The sequence below is a fragment of the Phyllobates terribilis genome, unplaced genomic scaffold, assembly GCF_046119375.1.
Source record: "Phyllobates terribilis strain yellow unplaced genomic scaffold, ASM4611937v1 Scaffold_7__3_contigs__length_470593459, whole genome shotgun sequence".
Taxonomy (NCBI): Eukaryota; Metazoa; Chordata; class Amphibia; order Anura; family Dendrobatidae; genus Phyllobates; species Phyllobates terribilis.
The window spans coordinates 92910693-92930204 of NW_027362767.1; the positions used below are offsets into that span (position 1 = coordinate 92910693).

Here is a 19512-nt window from a genome sequence, read left to right on the forward strand (position 1 = left end):
CTGCTGGAAGGCTCTAGCTGCTGTTTGAGCCGTTAAGTCCTTGACGGGGACGAAAACCAAGAACCGGGAGTAATGATCCACGATGGTTAACGCGTAGACGTAGCCACTTCTGCTTGGGGTCAGTTTTACATGATCCAAGGCTACCAGTTCCAACGGTTGCCGGGTGACGATGGACTGCAGGGGAGTCTTCTGGCTGGCCCTGTCCTTCCTTCTCAGATTGCACGGGCCACAGTCTCTGCACCACTTCTCGATGGTTCCCCTCATGCCTACCCAGTGGAACCGCTCGCGCAGCAGGAACTCCAGCTTTTTCCACCCGAAGTGTCCAGCTCCGTCGTGGTATGCCTCCATCACCATGGCTGCGTCTCTTCGTGGCACCACTACTTGCCAGAGTAGTTCATGCGTCCGGGAGTTGACCATTCTGCGGCACAACTTCCCCTTGTAAAGGAATAGTCGACTCTTCTCCGCCCATAGTTGTTTGGCTTCCTCCGGAGCGTCTGGTTCAAGGCGAGCCTCCGGCCGAGTCAGCATCTCCTTCACCAGTCGGACGGCAGGGTCGCTGTCTTGCGTTTCCGCCCAGTTGTAGTGGGGTAAGGGGTTCAACGTAGCAGCCTGCTTACCCCTTACCCGGTGGGAATACTGGATAGTCCCATGACGGTGGAACGCAGGGAGTTCAACTTCTTCCAGTCCCTCCGGATCTTCTCCTTCGTCCGGCAGGTTGGGCATCCTGGACAGGGCGTCCGCGTTGGTATTGGAGCGTCCTGCCCGGTATTTAATTGTGAACTCGTAGTTGGACAGACGGGCCATCCACCTCTGCTCCAGGGCACCGAGTCTTGCAGTGTCCAGGTGTGTCAGCGGGTTGTTATCCGTGTACACGGTGAACCGGGAAGAAGCGAGGTAATGCTTAAAGCGCTCAGTGATTGCCCATACTACGGCCAGGAACTCTAACTTAAATGAGCTGTAATTCTCGGGGTTCCTTTCGGTGGGTCGCAGTTTTCGGCTGGCGTAGGCGATTACTCGTTCCTTCCCCTGCTGGATCTGGGACAGTACGGCTCCTAGCCCGATGTTACTGGCGTCGGTGTAGAGGATGAAGGGCTGGCTATAGTCTGGGTACGCCAAGATTTCATCCCCCGTGAGGGCCATCTTCAGCTGGCGGAAGGACTCTTCTTCTAGCTCTTCCCATTTGAAGGGCGGCTTCTGGTTCTTGGCCTTCCGGGACTGGCCTATCAGGAGGTCCTGCATAGGCGCTGCCTTTTTGGTGAAACCGGGAATAAACCTTCGGTAGTAGCCTACCAACCCTAGGAACTGCCGCACTTCTTTTACGCTGGAGGGGCTTGGCCATCCCTTAATTGCGGTGATCTTATCGGGGTCGGGAGCCACTCCGTCAGCGCTCACCACGTGTCCCAGGTATTGCACCTTTGGTTTCAGGAGGTGACACTTGGAGGGTTTCACCTTTAGGCCGTAACTCGCCAGAGCTTCGAACACCTCCGCCAGGTGTTTCAGGTGGTCCTCATAAGTTTTGGAGTATACGATGACATCGTCCAGGTACAACAGGACCGTCTCGAAGTTTCTGTGGCCCAGACAGCACTCCATTAATCGTTGGAAGGTTCCTGGGGCGTTGCAGAGTCCGAACGGCATGCAGGTGAACTCACTAAGTCCCATCGGGGTGGTGAATGCGGTCTTCTCCCGGTCCGCCTCTGCTACAGGAACCTGCCAGTACCCGCTAGTGAGATCCAAGGTAGAGAAGAAGTTAGCAGATCTTAAAGCAGCCAATGACTCCTCTATCCTTGGTAAGGGGTACGCATCCTTGTGTGTGATACGGTTGATTTTCCGGTAATCTACACACATCCTCATGGTGTTGTCTTTCTTTTTTGACTAAAACTAGTGGGGCTGCCCAGGGGCTACAGCTATCCCGGATTACCCCAGCCTCCTTCATGTCTCTAAGCATCCCCTTGGCGTGTTGGTAATGTGCAGGGGGTACGGGTCGATACCTCTCTTTTATGGGAGGATGATCTCCCGTGGGGATGCGGTGTTCTACCCCCTTGACTCGCCCGAAGTCTAACGGGTGTTTACTAAACACTCTCTCATACTCTTGAACCACCCGATAGACTCCTTGTTTCTGATGTGAGGGAGTGGAATCAGTACCCAAATGTAGTTGCTGACACCAGTCCTCCATGTCTTTCTTAGAGCCGTTACCTTCCTCCGGGTGAGATGGAGGCAAGGGTTCCACAGATTGTATAGAATTTTGATTAGTGGTATATAATTTGGCTAGCGTGGCATACCGGGGCAGGTACACTTCCCTCTCCCCGATATTTATTATGCGAATGGGCACCCTCCCATGGCGTACATTGACCACCCCCCGTGCTGTCAAAATGGTGGGCCTACTGTCTGTGTAAACTGGTTCTACCATTGCCTGGTAATCTCTTCCTCTCAGACCAATAGCTGCCCGGCACCAAATCATCATTTCACTTTTTGGGGGCATGGCAATAGGAAAAGGGTCACACATTCTTACGCTACCAATCTCACCGCCGGAGAGTTCCACTTGTTGCCGTTGCATCAGTGCCCGGATCTCTTTCTGGAGCACCCGCTGCTCGCCGGAGCTGGCGTTCTTGGCAACCTGCTGTAAAAGGAAAATCACCTCTGCAAGACAATTTTCAATTACGTTAGTTCCTAGAGTTATTTTTGGGTGACTCTCATGTTTATCAATATCTACAATGATCAGTCCCTGTGCGGCCAGTTCGACTCTACCGATTTTGAGGGCCACCTCCTTAAATCCGATCTGTGGCACGGGCTGGCCATTTCTGGCGATGATACTCAAGTCGTCGTCAGGGTAGTGGGTAATATCCGAGTCATTCCAGTACTGCTTGAAGAGCACGTACGGGATGGTGGTGACCTGTGACCCGGTATCCAGTAGGGCACTCATGGGAATGCCATCCAGTACCACAGGCAAGACTGGACGTCCTCCCACATATCTGTCGCGCCAGTTCGATGGGCCTGGTGATCTTTTTCCTGGGGGTTGGCCCTCTACCCCAGGTTGTGCCCGTTTAAAGAACAGTACCTTTCCATATGTCCGGGTTGATTGCAGCGGCGGCAGATGGGTCGTCCGTCCTCGCTGTATCGGTCACTGGGTCTTCCTCTGGCCGGTGGGGTCCTCCTTGGTCGACGCCACGGGATGTCCTCCGGTCCGGATGCCAGCTGGATCTTCCCTGGGGTGGAAACCTGTAAAGACTGCACAGTTCGGGTTAGCGCAGCAACGCTCTTAGCTAGCTCTTGGACCTGATGGTGTAGGTCTGGAGCCGGGTCATTGTCCAAAGCCTGCGCATCAGCTCCCACAGGCCCTGCTGACAAGGGCGCCGCCTCCTGGTAGTAAGTGGTAGTGGGGCGTCTGTGGGTCACAACGCCACCTGGTGCCGGTTCTCGGAGCACCCGGATGGCTCTGTCCTTGAACTGTGCAAAGTCCAGATGGGGATCCTGTAAGGCCATTGCCCGCAACTGGGTTCGGTGGGCATTGCAATATAAACCCTCTATAAATTGTTCAGTCAACAGCCTGTCCTCGTTTCCCACCCCATCAGGGTCGGTCTGCTTTATGGCCCTCAGGGCCTCTTGTAGGTTTAGTGCATAGTCCCTTATACTCTCATGCGCTCGCTGCTTGCACCCGTAGAATCTAAGCTTAATCTCGGCTGAGGTGCGGGTATCAAAGGTGTCCTTCAGCCGGGTTAGTATCCCTGCGACAGTCTTCCTCCCAGGTGGCCAGGATTTTACTTCCCTTTTGGCTGCCCCTGTTAGTTGGGCCACCAGGATGCTCACTTTTTGCTCTTCTGTGAGGGGGTACACCTGGAAGAGGCTATCCAGCTTTTCTCTAAAGTCATGCAGGGTATGTGACTCCCCTGAGTACTGGGGTAGCCAAGCTGCTCCCGGGATATAGGGCATGGTGAAGGGCATAACTGCAGCAGCGGTAGCGCTGGCGGGGGTTGAGGCAGTGAAGCTCTCCTCCGTATCCGACATCTTCCTCCCCCCTAGTGGACCGTGGCCTACCTTGCGATGATCCTCTTCCGTAGGCCGCGGCTCCGCAGTGGATCGTCAGGGTTGAGGACCTTCCGTCGCGCTCCTGTGACGTCGGCGTCTGCTGGGCTCCTTCCAGGACCTTACGCAACGTCCGGACGTGAGGCGGGGCTTCAGTTCTCGCGCGCTTTCGGAGTCCACGCCCCTCTTCTTCCCGCGCGGCGTCCTCAAGATGGCGTCCAATGGCGGGAAAACTCCACGGATGGCGGGAAGAAGGTCGAAGATGGCGCCGGATGGCGGGAAAACTTCGCGGATGGCGGGAAGAAGGTAGAAGATGGCGCCGGATGGCGGGAAACCTTCACCACTGGTAAGTTTGAACAGTCTTTGCTTTTCAGGCACGCAGTACCCGGTGGTTGCGGGCACGAAATCCTGCCGACTACGCCAATGTTGACGCGCCCCTGGGCCTGTGTCGCGCTGCGTTGCGCATGCGGGAGCCTACCCGGAGCCGGATCAGTAGAGGGTTGTAGTCTCGTGGCGGTGACCCGGTCCGTGCCCAGGGAGTCAAACTAGACGGCAGTCTATTAGTAGTAAATAGTTGATGACTACGCCACCCGTTGAGTGCAGCCAGGGAGCTGCTGCTGCAGGGCAGACCGCTGAGGCCGGTGGTAGGATTGTGCAGCGTGATAGTATAACCCCCAACGGGAGGGGTATGGCCTCAGGGCAGCCGACGTGGATGATGGGGGTAGCAGGAACCACTCAGAGACGGTACGGTGTAGTTCAGGGTCTTTACTGGTAACAACGATAGACCCTCCCGGAGTACTTGCTAGCAAACGGGGCCTGGTCAGTCTTTGAGCAGATAGGATCTCCCCTGGCCAGGCGTAGTTATAGGCCTCACAAACTGACTGTACTCTTCTGGCTACCTTGCTAGAAGCTGATGTAAGTAGCCCACGTCCCTGAGTGTACCATGTGGTGCTCACCCGTATGGCCGGTGACTCGGGGCCTTCTAATGGCTTCCGCTCCACGATGGCGGTGCTGGTCCCACGCGTGTGACCGTGCCTTCGGGCTTCTGGGCCAGAGGACCTGCAATCCCCTGCCTGACGGATTCTGCTGCTGGGTAGGAGTTAGTCCCCACAGCCTCGGACTCCGGGTCCGGTAAAGAATCTTCTTAGTCAGGGCGAGCGCTGCAGCTGCCAGCCCCTGACTCCTTGGAACTCTGCTGTTTCCTATGCTGCTTCTTGTCTCCACTCTCCTTGTCTGACTCACCCTGCCTCAGCCCCGGGTTTATACAGGGGAAGTTCTTCCCCTCCCAAGACTGGGCAGGAGGTGTGGCATGCACAGGATCCCTGACCAAAGGACCTCCCACCTGCTCTCAGACATAATATCTCTATCACTGTGGCAACCAGACCCCTGGGGTGTCACATATCCATGTGTTGAAATCCAGATTAAATTATGGCAGCAAGGCTGAGAGAACACACTGTCTTTCTATAGCATAAATCCAGAGATTGCAAATATCATGTGGTTCACATCCATAAAAGTTTCATTGGACTATTGCACAACAAAAATGTATCAGTAAAAAAGTTGGGTTAAAAAAAAAAGTTGTGAGCTGGTAAGTTATGAGACAATTTCCATTGCATCTGGTGTGACTAAAAGCACCAATATCTCAAATTAAATTTAATATTTACATTTGTCAAAGGGGTTGTCTAGGCTTGGGGTTCAAGTCACTCTATGTGACTGCAGACTTGTAAATCCTCAGTGCGTACACTGCGATCTGTGAGGATTCTTTGGTGCTGTCACTGGGAGTAGGCAGGCGCGTGACCACAAGTATACGATTTGCATACATGCGATCACATGCCGACTAGATGTGCATAGCCTCACTCAATACAAGTGAATTGGGTGAGGTCATACACGTCTAGTCGGAATGTGTCCGGAAGTATGCAAATCGCATACTTACAATCTAATGACTACCCACTCCCAGCGCTGAATCCTGACATTGTGCACTGTGCGCGATGTGAGGACTCGCACGTGTGGGACAAGCTTTTTAAGGTGGCATAGTACTTATTTATACAATGGCACATGGAACCACTGCAGCTTTGTGTTACAAAGTCACACATACTATGTGCCGCTGTTCTGTTCTGCTGTATGGAAGATATGGTCATAATAATCTGCTGGAGCATCGCACAATACAGAATCTGACAAAAATATCTCTATGAAATTTCAGACATATGGGGGTACATTGTTGGTGTTGTATTAATGCTCCATACCAGTGTTCCCCAACTCCAGTCCTCAAGACCCACCAACAGATCATGCTTTCAGGATTTCCTATTACACAGGTGATGGAATTATTGTCTGTGCAGGTGATGGAATTATCACCTGTGCAATACTAAGGAAATCCTGAAAACATGACCTGTTGGTGGGCCTTGAGGACTGGAGTTGGGGGAACACTGCTCCATACAACCCAAAGCCCTAAACAACAACTCAACCCATAAAATTTCTCTCTCTAGTGAGGACTGCTCAGACAGTATGGTAGATTACAGTAAAGCACCCATTCGAGCTTTCCAAGAATGCAAAATGATTTCCAGGAATAATTTTGACTCCAATTTTGTTGACATAGAATGGTCAATCTTTTCCATACAAGGGTATGTGCACACAACGTCTTTAAGACTCCAGCAGACCCACCAAGGTTTTCCTAGGTACAGCTGCTTCAGGAAAAAAAGCTGACAGTCTTTCTCCTGAAGCCTCTTCGCTGGCGGTTTTGCCGTTGTTTTTGTGGCAGCTCCGCTGGTTGAGTCTTTTTTCCTTAATTTGTACTATAACTAGCAAGCAGCTTTTTACCGGAAGATACCCAAAAAATGAACTGGCTAAAAGAGATAATACAAGAATGGATATGTGCACAGCAATATCATTTTTACATTGCTGTACACCATTTTTTGCGGCGGGTTTGCAGCTCTTTTTTTAAGCAGGTTCCAGACAGAATCCGCCTGAAAAATGTCTTGCGCACATAACCTACAATTCCTTTATTCCAGCATTAAACATGCATAGTGGATGGTTCTTTGACCATGCTGAGGTATGTTTGTTGCACAGTGTGGTACCTGAACATGTTTTTTTTTTTTTTTTTTTTGCTTTAACAACTAAATTTTACAAAAAATATGTGCATTATACTAAAATACTGTTGGATGCCCCCTTACCAACAGACTATTAAAAGGGAAGCAGAGTCATAAACTACATACAGTTGCAATCACAATTATTCAACCCCTGTTGCAAATGATGTTTATTAACAAAAGATACTAACTTTTTGCTGTTTGCAATAAACCAAACAATCAAGCAACTTAAATACCTCAACACAACTAAAATAAGAAGTGGTTTCTCCAAATTCAGTTCTCCAAAATGCCACATTTAATGACTCCTGCAGTCTCAGAATTATTCACCCCTTCATCACAAGTGCCTTTAGTACTTAGTAGAGCACCTCTGGCTACAAACCTTCTGCAAGCTTGATGCACAACCAGAAACCAACTTTTGGAGCATTTCTGAATTCCTCATGGACAATGACCTCCAGTTCACTACTATTCTAAGGATTATGTGCTGTAATTGCCTATGGAATTCAAGTCAGAGGAATGACAGCCACTCCAGAATCTTCCAGCATTTCTCCTGAAACCAAGCCTTGGTGGGCTTTGAGGTAAGCTTGGGATCATTGTTTTGCTGGAAGATTCAATGATACCTAGAGTGTCAGTTTCCTCAAATAAGGCATGATGTTTTATTCTAGGATTTCCTGACGTTTTATTGAATCCATCTTGTCTTCCACATGCTACATATTTTCAGTGCCAGAGGAAACAAATATGCCTCAGAGCATCACTGAGCCAACGCCATGCTTCACTGTAGGCAGGGTGCTCTTTTCAGCATATGCTTCATTATTCTTCCTCCCCCAGACATACTGTTGATCAATAGGTTAGAAAAGTTAGTTTTGTTTAATCGCTCCACAGAACAGAATCCAAAAATGTCGGTCTTATTTATAAATTGGAATGGAGTATTGGCAACAACTTTTTTTTTTGCTTTTGGAGGTGTACATCTTGAAGTTCAGACATGGAGACCTTCAATATTTAGTGTACACCTTAGGCTATGTTCACACATGTTGGGTTTTTTTTCCGTCACAAGTCTGCATCAAAACTGATCTCTGGCAGGAAATCAGCTGTGTCAAAAACGCAGGTTTTGCTGCGTTTTTTTAGTGTTTTTTTTCACTGTCCTTTTGTCTATTTATGCATGTACATAAAGTTCTGTGGAAAAAAAAGAACCTTATTCTATTTTGCCATCAAAAATGCTGAAAAAACGCTGATGCAAATTTTGGTACGTTTGTGATGCGTTTTTTTTTTTCACCACTCATTACTTCCTATGGGTGAAAAATGCTGAAAAAACGCTGAAAGAAGTGACATGCTCTATTTTCCAAAAACCCAACCAAGGCACAAAATACGCAACAACAAAAAAAAACATGATGTGTGAACAGGGAATTATGGTTTCTCATGGACTTTGCTGGTACTGCAAAACGCAGCTGAAAATTTGCATAAAAATCTGCAGCAAAAAACGGTGAAAAACACAACATGTGTGAACATAGATAGCCTTACCGTGAAAACTGAAACCAGAGTTCCTGCAGCCACCAAATTAAATTTTAACTTGTAACTATCTCTAGGAACATTCAATTCCTTTGTAAATTTTGTATCCTTTTTCTTGTATGTGCAAGGCAATGATCTCTTCTCTTAACATTTTGGACCACTCTCTGGACAATGCAAGAATATTTATTAACAATGGGGCATTGCCCATGAGGATTGGGCTAAGAAAGTTGGCATCTGGTTATACATCATGTTTGCAGCAGGTCAAAACACCCCAAATGGTGAAGCACTATAGATGCTTTTCATGAAGAGGTAGTATAAGCCTAAGACTGCAGTTGGCATTAAAAGTGGCATTTTGTGTTGAATTTGCAGAAACAACTTGTTATATTATTTCTGTTGGGATGTTTAAATTGCTCATTTGATGATTATTGTACACAGCAGAAAGTTTGTTCATTTTGTTAATAATTTGCAATGGAGAGGAAGGAAGTGGAGGGTTGAATAATTTTGATCGCAACTGTAGCATGCAGAGAAATAGTTGCACTTTGGCCCTGCAGATTGAAGAGGCTAAAAAGGCAATTTTGCCACTTAAAGCCAATGGAGGAGTTTCTGCTGTCTGGTAGTCGCTTGGACATGCACAGGCTCACAGTGTTTAGATCAAAACAGCATAAAGTTTATTGTCCTTCATAAAGGACACAGCTCCAAAGTAAAAACAGCCTTTCTTCAGCACAAATGGATAAAAAAAAACAATCCTTTCTTCAGCCCAAATGAATAATAGAACAGTCCTTTCTCTAGGTACGGCAATATAAATCAAAATGGTCTCACTCGCTTGGTATTACAGGCAATTCTCAATCTAGATTATCCACCATGAGCAGTCTTTCTCCAGCTACAACACAACGCATTCTGTTGAGCTAACCCAGTTGCCTGTTACTAGGCCAGTAAGACCCGGACTGGAGTATGGGAATGACCTCTCCCACCTAGGCTCTTTTGATTGTTCCTAAATCCCGGACCAAAAATCCAGTCAAAATAAAACCCATCTCAGTAACACATACCTGAATTCTAGGACTTTACCTCCTGCCTACTTACACCACCAATATTACAAGTAGCACACACTAGGTGGGGGCCTAGTTACTGATTTTGCAGTGGGGCTCAAGAGTTTAAAATTACCCTTGCGTAAGGGATTGGAGGTGAACCCCCATGAATTTTTCTCCTGTGGTATGACAACCTCCATAACCACATGCCAAATAATTAAGTATTTGTAAAGTATCATGCACACGGGTTCAATATTTTCAATTTACAATTGTATCTACTTGGCTCAATTTAAAGTAAAACCATCATCAACTTGTAATTAACAATCACAGCATATGTGATTAACTTAAAGAAAAACTCAATCGTGTGAATTTCCCTAATGAATTGCTGGTTCTAGAAGCCAGAATGAAATGCTAACTATTCTATAAAATTGTGGGCCATCTCTAAGATACAGTACACCGGTGCTGCATGCTCCGTGGCATTGTCTACCAGTACCAGGGCAAGCTGCTCGTCTAGATACTAGAGACAGAATTGCTTGATTTTATTAATCACTGTACTGTAACGGACCCTGAAGGAGCTTCAGTTTTGAACATAGAAAGTAATCCACCAGCTTTCATCAGCTCGGTCTGTGATTATACATAACTGCATGAAAAGACCAAAAGCTTCTCCCAGAAAATTAGACCGTGTCAACACCAAAGCACCTCAAGAATATCACAGAAAACCCAGCGCTATGATGAGTAACGGGGGTATGAATGATTTAACTTTCTAATAAAATGGCAACATACAGATAAGGTTAAAAAAAGAAGCTGGATTTGAAGGAAATCAAAGCACAGTATGCTCAGTCATCTTATCCAAATAATATTTCACAGCTCTGAAAAGTTGTATTTGTTAATAAAACCAAAGAAATGAGCCGTAGCATAAGTTGGTATACGAGCAATGCGTAAGAGCATGTTCACACTGTTAACCGCCATTTCACAGACAAAACCCAAGAAAAAAAATAAGAATGAGCCTATACCCTATAGTAAGTAAAGAAGTAAACCACAATAGTACATATAAATAACAGAGTACCTAGCCAACACTATTCTAATCCAAAAAGAGTAAAAGCCATCCCACCACGACTGGGTGCACCCAATCAGGATGGTCCTATCCTGTCTCTAGTAATAAAACCTCACCTTGTGTCAGCTGGCCTCAATATAGATAAGAGCAGAGCAGGACAGGGACCCGACTGATCAGACATGTGTCCATGGGAAGCTATATAGATGAAATGCCTAGAGCTCAGAAAGAGGGGGCCATGTCCCTGTTTTTACAAGGTACAAGAAACTACAACAAAACCAAAGAAATGAGCCGGATCATAAGTTAATATACGTGCAAAGCTATTATTTTTTGAACAGCAGCGCTTTTCAAACCTTGGTCATTTTTTACAGTGTTTTTGTCCAGCTTGTAAAAAGGCTAAGAATTTCATGATTTTTTTACCAGCATTTTACCTTTTTTTGTCGTCTTCTGCTTCGGCTTTATTCTTGTTCATGTGTTTATTTAATTGTCCTCTAGAGAGACCTTTGGGAAAGCACATAAAAAAGTCATATGTAGAGCATGCATACTGGGTTTATAATAGAAAATAAAGTGATAAAAAAAACAAAAATGCAACAAACAAATGTTTTCTTTTGCAAAAAAGCTTAAAAAGCTTTAAAAAAAAGCAACGATGTAAAACCACCTAAGCATATGTGCACATGTTAAATATTTGGTGCAGAAATTTCTGCACCATTTCTGAATCTCTTGGCAGGAAAAATGCTGCGCAAAATAGGTGCGTTATGCCGAGTTTTTTACAGTTGCAGATTTTTCCCCTTCATTAGTATGGATGAAATCTGCTGAAAGAATTGACATCCTACAGATTTAAATCTGCACCAAACCTGAAAGAAAAAAGAGCAAGGTGTGCATGAGACTTCAGGACTCTCATTCACTTTCAGGAAACCCTTCAGGTTTTGTGAAAAATCTGCACAGAAAAAAAACACGCGACAAATCTGCAACGTGTGCACAGGTCAAAACAATATTTTTTTATGGGTAAGAACCCACAAAGCTTGCACTCCATATACAGTGTTAAAACATCCCTGAATTTAAAGGGAATCTGTCTCCTGGTTTTTGCCACCTAATTTGAGAGCAGTATAATGTAGAGACAGAGACCCTGATTCCTGTGATGTGCCACTTACTAGCTGCTTTCTGTAGTTTTAATAAAACAGTTATTTTATTAGCAGGAGATTATCACTAGATTACTAGTAAACCTGCTGCCATGTAGTCTTTCATATTCATAAGCTCTGTATAACCCCGCCCCCACCACCGATTGACTGCTTTCTGCCTATGTACACAGAAATCAGCCAATCAGTGGTGGGGGTGGGGTTATACAGAGCTCAGCATTCAGGGAACTGGTAGATCTGCAACAGATAAAATAGTGATTTTATCAAAACTAAAGCAAGCAGCCCTGTAAGTGATATATTGCTGGAATCAGTGTCTCTGCCTCTTCAACATGCTGCTTTCAGATGGAGTAACAAAAACGTGGTGAAAGATTCCCTTTAATACCAGATTGTGAACCCATCAATAACTGCAACAAAATGATAATAAGCAGTCATTTATAGGCCTATTTTGGCAAAATCCTTGCAGTATTGCTTTAGTTCAGTCACAGTCTATGTTAGATTCCGTCTTAGCTTTAGGTGCCCATATTTTTTTTTTTAAAAGTAATTTTAACCTTTGACTCAGACTCCTAATCAAGAGTAGACAAGCACAATGGCAGTGTAATTTTTGCAAAACTTTCTCTTTAACTTTATTGAGTAGAACATTTAAAAAAAAATACACTCGCAGTATTTTCACCCACAAGTGTCCATAGATTTCTTTAAAATCCAAAGTTTTTAATGCGGTAATCACACTGCTGCTGCATGAGGAGAGTGACCTGCTGCATCAGGGGCCTGCCGGCCGCCCAGGAGCACTTTCCTACTGTGGGCATGCGCATTGATGTCCTTTGTTCTGCCAGCAGTAGGACAGAGCAAAGTGCGCCTGCGCAGCCGGCGATGCTTCTGCGCAGGCGTGAGACTTAGTTCGGCAATGTGGATGACGCAGGACACATCATCCACATCAATAAGAGCCAGAGGTCGGCTTTTACTAGCAGAGAGGAGGAACAGATGCCCAGAGGAGAACGGACCAGCCTCATTTAAATACTGCGTGGTACCAAATCAAATGGTATTTTTGAGGTGTACAGGGGGAGTCAGGAGGAAATATAATCATTTGTGAAATGTATAGCAACAGCAGAAAAAGGTGGTGGCATTTGTTGGGATACTAAAAAACTGGTGACAAATTCCCTTTAAGAAACCCCCTTAAACTGGACAACAAAAGTAAAATCTGTATCATGTGTCATTTATAGTACTGGTCTCCTAATATCAGGCAAAGGGACCTCTTGGTCCCCACAGGCAGGAGGGCATAGGTGCGAATGACTTCTACTTCTGCACCCCATAAAACTGTGTGGTAAAAGTCACAGTAGAGGGATAATAAGCATAGTGATGTCACAGGACAGGTAGAATAAATATAGTGAAGTCACGATACACAGATAAATCTAATATATATATAATCGTCTTATCCCGTCTGTCCGTCCGTCTGTCCAGGAAATCCCGCGTCGCTGATTGGTCCGGCCGCGGCCAATCAGCGACGCGGTATTTCAGAAAAAGATGGCGGCCGTTAGCGGCTCATCTGCCGGACGGAGGTCAGCGGCGATGCAGCCGGGAGATGAGCGGCGCTAGCCGCTCATCTCCTGTCTGCTAGCAGTATAAGTACCCCGACCTGCGGCGCCGCTGACCCCCATGTGGCTGCCGTCGGGAGATCAGCGGCTTGGCCCGCTGATCTCCCGACGGCAAGTGTGAAAGGGGGGACGGCGCCGCTGCCCGATCCTCAGTAATACGGTTCGCTGATTGGTCGCGGCCGGCGGCCGCGACCAATCAGAGATTTTGGCGCCAAATTTAAACACACTCTCCGGTCCTCACTAACACAGTTCGCTGATTGGTCGCGGCCGCGACCAATCAGCGATATTGGCGCCAAATTTAAACACCGCTCTGCTGATTGCGCCCGGTCAGCCGCATACATGTTCTAGAATACCCGATGCATTCGAATCGAGCCACCATCTAGTAAACAGATATTCCTGCACAGGACTAATAAAGACGATGATGTCACAGCATTGGAGTAATGAACAAAGCGAAATAACAGCACAAGAGTAAAATTGCAGCAATCTTGGACACAGATTGTCATGATCATACAGTAAGAATACACAAAAAAGGAATAACACACACATAGCAATGTCACAGAGATAATATTTAAAGTGTTTTAATACAAGGAAAAAGCACACAGTAATGTCATACTGCAGAGTTAGCATGCATATCACAATATATGGATACTAAAGGGGTTTTCGAGTGTCCAAACAAAGCTTTTTGAAGACTTTTTCTTATTACTTGTAGTTAAAGTTTTTATGAAAATTTTCACTTTGTACTTTTGATTTCAGTTTCCTAGTGTTGGCAGTGTTAGGAGTTTTAGTATGTTGCCGAAAATGACATTTTCCAGTATGCAATTATTCTGCGCAGCGCACTCCTCAATCCCTGCTGTGCTATACATACCATACTGCTCTTGCACAGAAGACACAACATTCAGTGTAGTTGGGCTGCAAATGTGATTGCACATGGACAGAACAGAGGATTAGAACGACACATTCTCATTTGAGCAGTGACAGTACCTTGAGAAAGTATTCACACCCCGTGATCTTTTCTACATTGTTTCACATTACACCCTAAAAATTAAATGTATTTTATTGGGATTGTATGTGATATACCAACACAAAGTAGCAAGTATTTGTGAAGTGTAAAGGAAATGATACATGGCTTCTAAATTATTTTAAAAATATCAATCTGGAGATTATGACATGCATTTATACTCAGTCCCCTGTACTCTGATACTCCTAAATAAAATCCTGAGTGAGCAATTGCCTTCAGAACTCACATTATTAGTAAATTGAGTCCACCTGTGTGTAATTTCTTCTCAATATAACTACAGTTGTTCTGTGAAGGCATCAGAGGTTTGTTGGAGAACATTAGGAGTCAAACAGCATCATGAAATCCAAGGAACACATCAGACAGATCAGGGATAAAGTTGTGTAGAAGAGTAAAGCAGGGTTAGGTTCTAAAAATATTAGCCCAAGCTCTTAACATCTCACAGAGCACTGTTCATCTTCTAAAAATGGAAGGAGTATGGCACAACTGCAAACCTACCAAGACATGGCCATCCACTTAAAGTAACATCCGAAGCAAGGAGAGCCCTTAAAATCGAGAAGCAGCCAAGAGGCCAATGGTCACTTTGGAGGAGCAACAGAGATCCACAGCTCAGGTGGGAGAATCTGACCACAGGACAACTGTTAGTTGTACACTCCACAAATCTGACCTTTATGGAAGAGTGGCAAAAAAATAAGCCATTTTTGAAAGCAAGCCACTCTTAAGAAGTCCCATTTGCATTTGCAAAAAGCCATGTAGGGGACACAGCTAACATAAGGAAAAAGGTGCTCTGGTTAGAGGAGACCGAAGTATAACTTTTTGGGCTAAATGCAAAACGCTATGTGTGGTGGAAATCTAACACTGCACATCACCCTGAAAACACCATTCCCACAGTCAAACATGGTGATGGCAGCATCATGCTGTGGGGGCGCTTTTCTTCAGCAGTGACAGGGAACTGGTCAGTGTTAATGAGAAGATGGATACAGAGCAATCATGGAGGAAAACCTGTTAGAGGCAGCAAAAGACTTAAGACTAGGGCACAGGTTCACCTTACAGCAGGACAATGACCCTAATCATACTGCCACAGCTACCATGGAATGGTTTATATGAAAGCATATTCTTGTGTGTAAATGGCCCAGTCACAGACCTGATCGAAATCCCATTCAGAATCTGTGTCAAGACTTCAAAATTGCTGTTCACAGATGTCTCCATCCAATCTCACTGAGCTAGAGCTAGTTTGAAATTTTTGCCCATTCTACTTTGCAGCCTCTAGATGTGCAAAGCTGGTAGAGACATACCCCAAACAACTTGCAGCAGTAATTGCAACAAAAGATGGTCCTGAAATGTATAGACTTAGGGGGGCTGAATACAATTGCACGTCACAATTTTCAGATTTAGGTTTTTAAAATATTTAGAAAATTATGTATCATTTCCTTTACACTTCACAAATACTTGTTGCTCTTTGTTGGTATGTCACAAAATACATTTAAGTTTGAGAGTGTAAAGTGAAAAAATGTGGAAAAGTTCATGGGGTATGAATACTTTTTCAAGGCATTGTAGATAATCTATCATTCCTCAAATAAGTAGTTACAGTCTATTCCCAAGAGAAGTTGATTACAAGAAATTAGCCATAGGACTAATGTATGGGGCATCATGAAAAGATTAAATGGACATAATCAGTTCTGCTCCCAAAAGAAGGAATTGTAGCAGCTTTGGGAAATACAAGTAAAATTACCAATTGCCTTCACATTGTAAATTTAAAACAGAAGGAAAAAAAAGTGTTGTAAATCTCTTTAAGGACACAGCTTTAGGAACGGAGCTTTTTTTTTTTTTTAATCACTACGAAAGCAATAACCTTAAAGAGGTTGTCCACTACTGTGAAGACCCGGGGTCTTCCGTGGGTGTAATACTACTCAGACCACACAGGGTGAGGGTAAAACAATGTCTCTCCATATGTATCCATGGGTTCTCTGATGGTCAATGGAGAAGATGCGTATCCTTCCAGTCAGGGCTGTGTACCCTTAGGCCAGAATCATGTAGAATGCAAATCTGTGTCTCTCTGGATAAAGCCATGCTACCAAGCTGATGTCCTGAAGAGTCTGATATTGTATTCTCTCTTTCAATTCTGACTGTTACAGAGCCATATGTCCCTTAAATAGTTACAATTGTCCTTCCCAGTAAACATCCACACGGTAAGGGTTAGGGAGGGTATTATTCCACAGGGCTCAGGTCTCATTATTTGAGCATTTAATCAATTTACATAGTTGGTATAGCGCGGGGGGGGGGGTCTTTAAATCAACATCTAACTGGCTTTAGTACAATATGCAATTAGCATACTAACAAGCATCATTGTTTCAAAACCAAGAGAAGTCAACATTCAGGTTTATACACATAATAGTATGTCCTTCTTGACCAGCCACAGAAATACACATACATTCACAAGTCAACACAAACACAATTTTTTATTTCTCTTGGCTTAACAAATCTAGATATCTGGCTGATTAAGATTAGAAGCTGTTTCATCACAACTACTTTTACATTGCTGACCTATTCTTAGGATAGGTCATCGATGTCTGATTGACCGGGGACCAACACCCAGCACACCTGTCAATTGGAAACATGGTCATAATTTTTTTGGATGCTTGTTGGACATAACCTATAAAAGAATATAATGCTATTATTCATTCACAATGCAGCATTTTGGGTTTGGTCCTTGGACTGGTCAAGAAGGCCCAAAAAGATCCAGGTTGTCATAAACAAAAAAAGGTTTTGTATAATCTTTATTGGCAAAAATGGACGACATCCAGATATAAAAAGGAAAAATAAAGCTCCGAAGTAACAATACATTTCGGGATATGTTACGCCATAATGGAAAAATGAGACATAACTTATTTATGTCGTGAAAAACTTAGTTACTTTGAAACTATGCAACACATTCATGCCTCATGTATTTATTATCTTGGCCATTGTGATTACAGATATATCAAATTGTCGCTCCTTTTTTTGCTTTTTTTCTACTTTACATAATTCAAACAACTAATTGTTTTTTGTGTCTCCACATTCTGAGAGTCAGGAGGGTTTTCATTTTCTGTCAGCGGCACTTCTTGAGGGCTTGTTTCTGTTGGCCTTGCTGTAGAATCCATTGGTACCATTTTGAGGTATATAGAATTTGTTAACCAATCTTTAGGCTTCTTTTCGGAAGAAGTAATACAAGAAAAAAATACTAGAAAAAATGCTTTAAAATGTTTTTACAGCATTCAGCTCATGGGATAAATAGCAGATTGTTTTATCCTTTGAGTTCGTATAGTTGGGGGGTGATGTGTGTTGTGTGTGCCTGTTAGCCACTTTATAAAGTAGGTGAAAATAGTGTTTTTTTCAGCTGATATTACTATTTAAAAGGCAAATTTTACCCCTCAGCCTCCATGCCTTTGAGGAGTACTATTGCTGTGCTGGAGTGTATTTAATTCCCAATGGGGTATTCCCTTCACTTTCTCTTTTGGTGGTTAGATATTATTTGTGATTCATTCTTGTATTTTTTTTGCTTTTGTTAAACTGTTGACCAACTAGAAAAGTACTGTAGTTGATGAATACTTTTCTTTTTATAAGGGAGGCATGCATTTCTGATTTAACAGTATCTCACCTTATTTCACGTTCTTTGTGTGCAATAAAAACTGATTGAACCATAAACTCAACTCTCATTTTTGTGCTTTTATGTTTTGCTCCTCGACTTCCATAAAACTTTTTTATTTTTCTATTGACAGAGCCATTCAGGGCTTGTATTTTTGTGGGACAGATTGTAGTGTTCAATTACAAATTTCATTATACCATAAAACAGACTAAAAACAGTCTCTCTGCTCCATTCTGGATAGCTTGGAGAGCAGAGAGTTTAATCAGGGGGATGACTGATTAGCAGCAAGTTACAGTAGTCAAGATAAAAATGAACTAGATCAACAGAGTGTCGGATTCTGGAGATGTTTTTAAGGTACAAGTGACATAAGCGAGCGAGTCAAATATAATCTAAAGACAGCGGGAATTCTGCCTGGGAGCCATGGTAGTACCACACATGGAAATGGAAATATCGGATTTAGGTCGGTTATTAGAGAGTAGAAATAAAAAAAGAAAATCAGTTTTGTGAAGATCCAGTTTCAGATAGAGGGAGGACATGATGTTAGAGACAGCAGAAAGATCACTGGTATTTTGTATTAATGTGGGGGTGATATCAAGAAAAGAGGTGTATAATTGTTTGTCATCAGCAGAGAGATGGTCCTTCATAACAAAATCTGCTGATAGTTTAACCAATACGGGCAGTTTGTAGAGAGAAGAGGAGGGAGCCAAGGACTGAGCCTTGAGGAACCGTCACAGTAAGGGGAAGAGGAAAGGAAGAGGAGCCGGCAAAAGATACAGTGAAGGAGCAGTCAGATAAGTAGGAGGAGAACAAAAAGAGGGTAGTATCATTGAGGCCGAAAGAGTGGATTACAGTAAGGATGAGCTGGTGATCCAAGGTGTCAAATGCTATAGAGAGATACAGAATAAGAAGGGAATAGTGGTCATTAGATTTTTCTATTAGTAGATCATTAGAGAGGTTAATAATGGAATGCCACCAATTCAAGAAATACATTTCCTCCTAAATATTCCATGATCGAATGAGTGGTGCTTTTGAAAATTAGAAGTAGTACATGGGATCAGAGCAATTCAGCTACAAAGTGGCAGATCACAAAAGGCTACAGAGTGCTAAGGCACAAAATGCATAACATTTGCTGTCACACTTCTGAATTGCAGGGTCCAAACTTTCTCTGGTATTAACATCAATACAAAAGTTGGATGCCAGGTGCTTCATTGCATGGGTTTCCATAGCTGAGCAGCTGCATGCAAGCCCTATATCACCAAGCACAAGCGTTATATGGAGTGGTATAAAGCAGTGTTAACTAGTGATGAGCGAGCATGCTCGCTACTGCTCGGTACTCGCCCGAGCATCTCACTGCTCGAGATGCTCGGTGCTCGCCGAGTATTTCCGGGGTTGCTCGGAGGGAGCTCGGGTCCCCTCCCTGCATGTTTGTTGCTCTTTAGAGTGCCAATCAACATGCAGAGATTGTCTGCTA

General features: G+C 44.3%; 1 protein-coding gene and 1 long non-coding RNA gene across 2 annotated transcripts in view; one reads left to right on the forward strand and one right to left on the reverse strand.

Moving 5' to 3' along the window:
- The window catches only part of LOC141153820 (uncharacterized), a 124600-nt gene that overhangs the window by 93791 nt on the left and 11297 nt on the right, over window positions 1-19512 (reverse strand). Inside the window, exon 2 of the long non-coding RNA XR_012247360.1 lies at window positions 11108-11177. This is a non-coding gene — a long non-coding RNA (uncharacterized lncRNA). The remainder of the gene's footprint in view (window positions 1-11107; window positions 11178-19512) is intronic.
- Window positions 1-19512, forward strand: part of GPR176 (G protein-coupled receptor 176) — a 115114-nt gene that overhangs the window by 4513 nt on the left and 91089 nt on the right. The gene's annotated exons all lie outside the window — the stretch shown is intronic.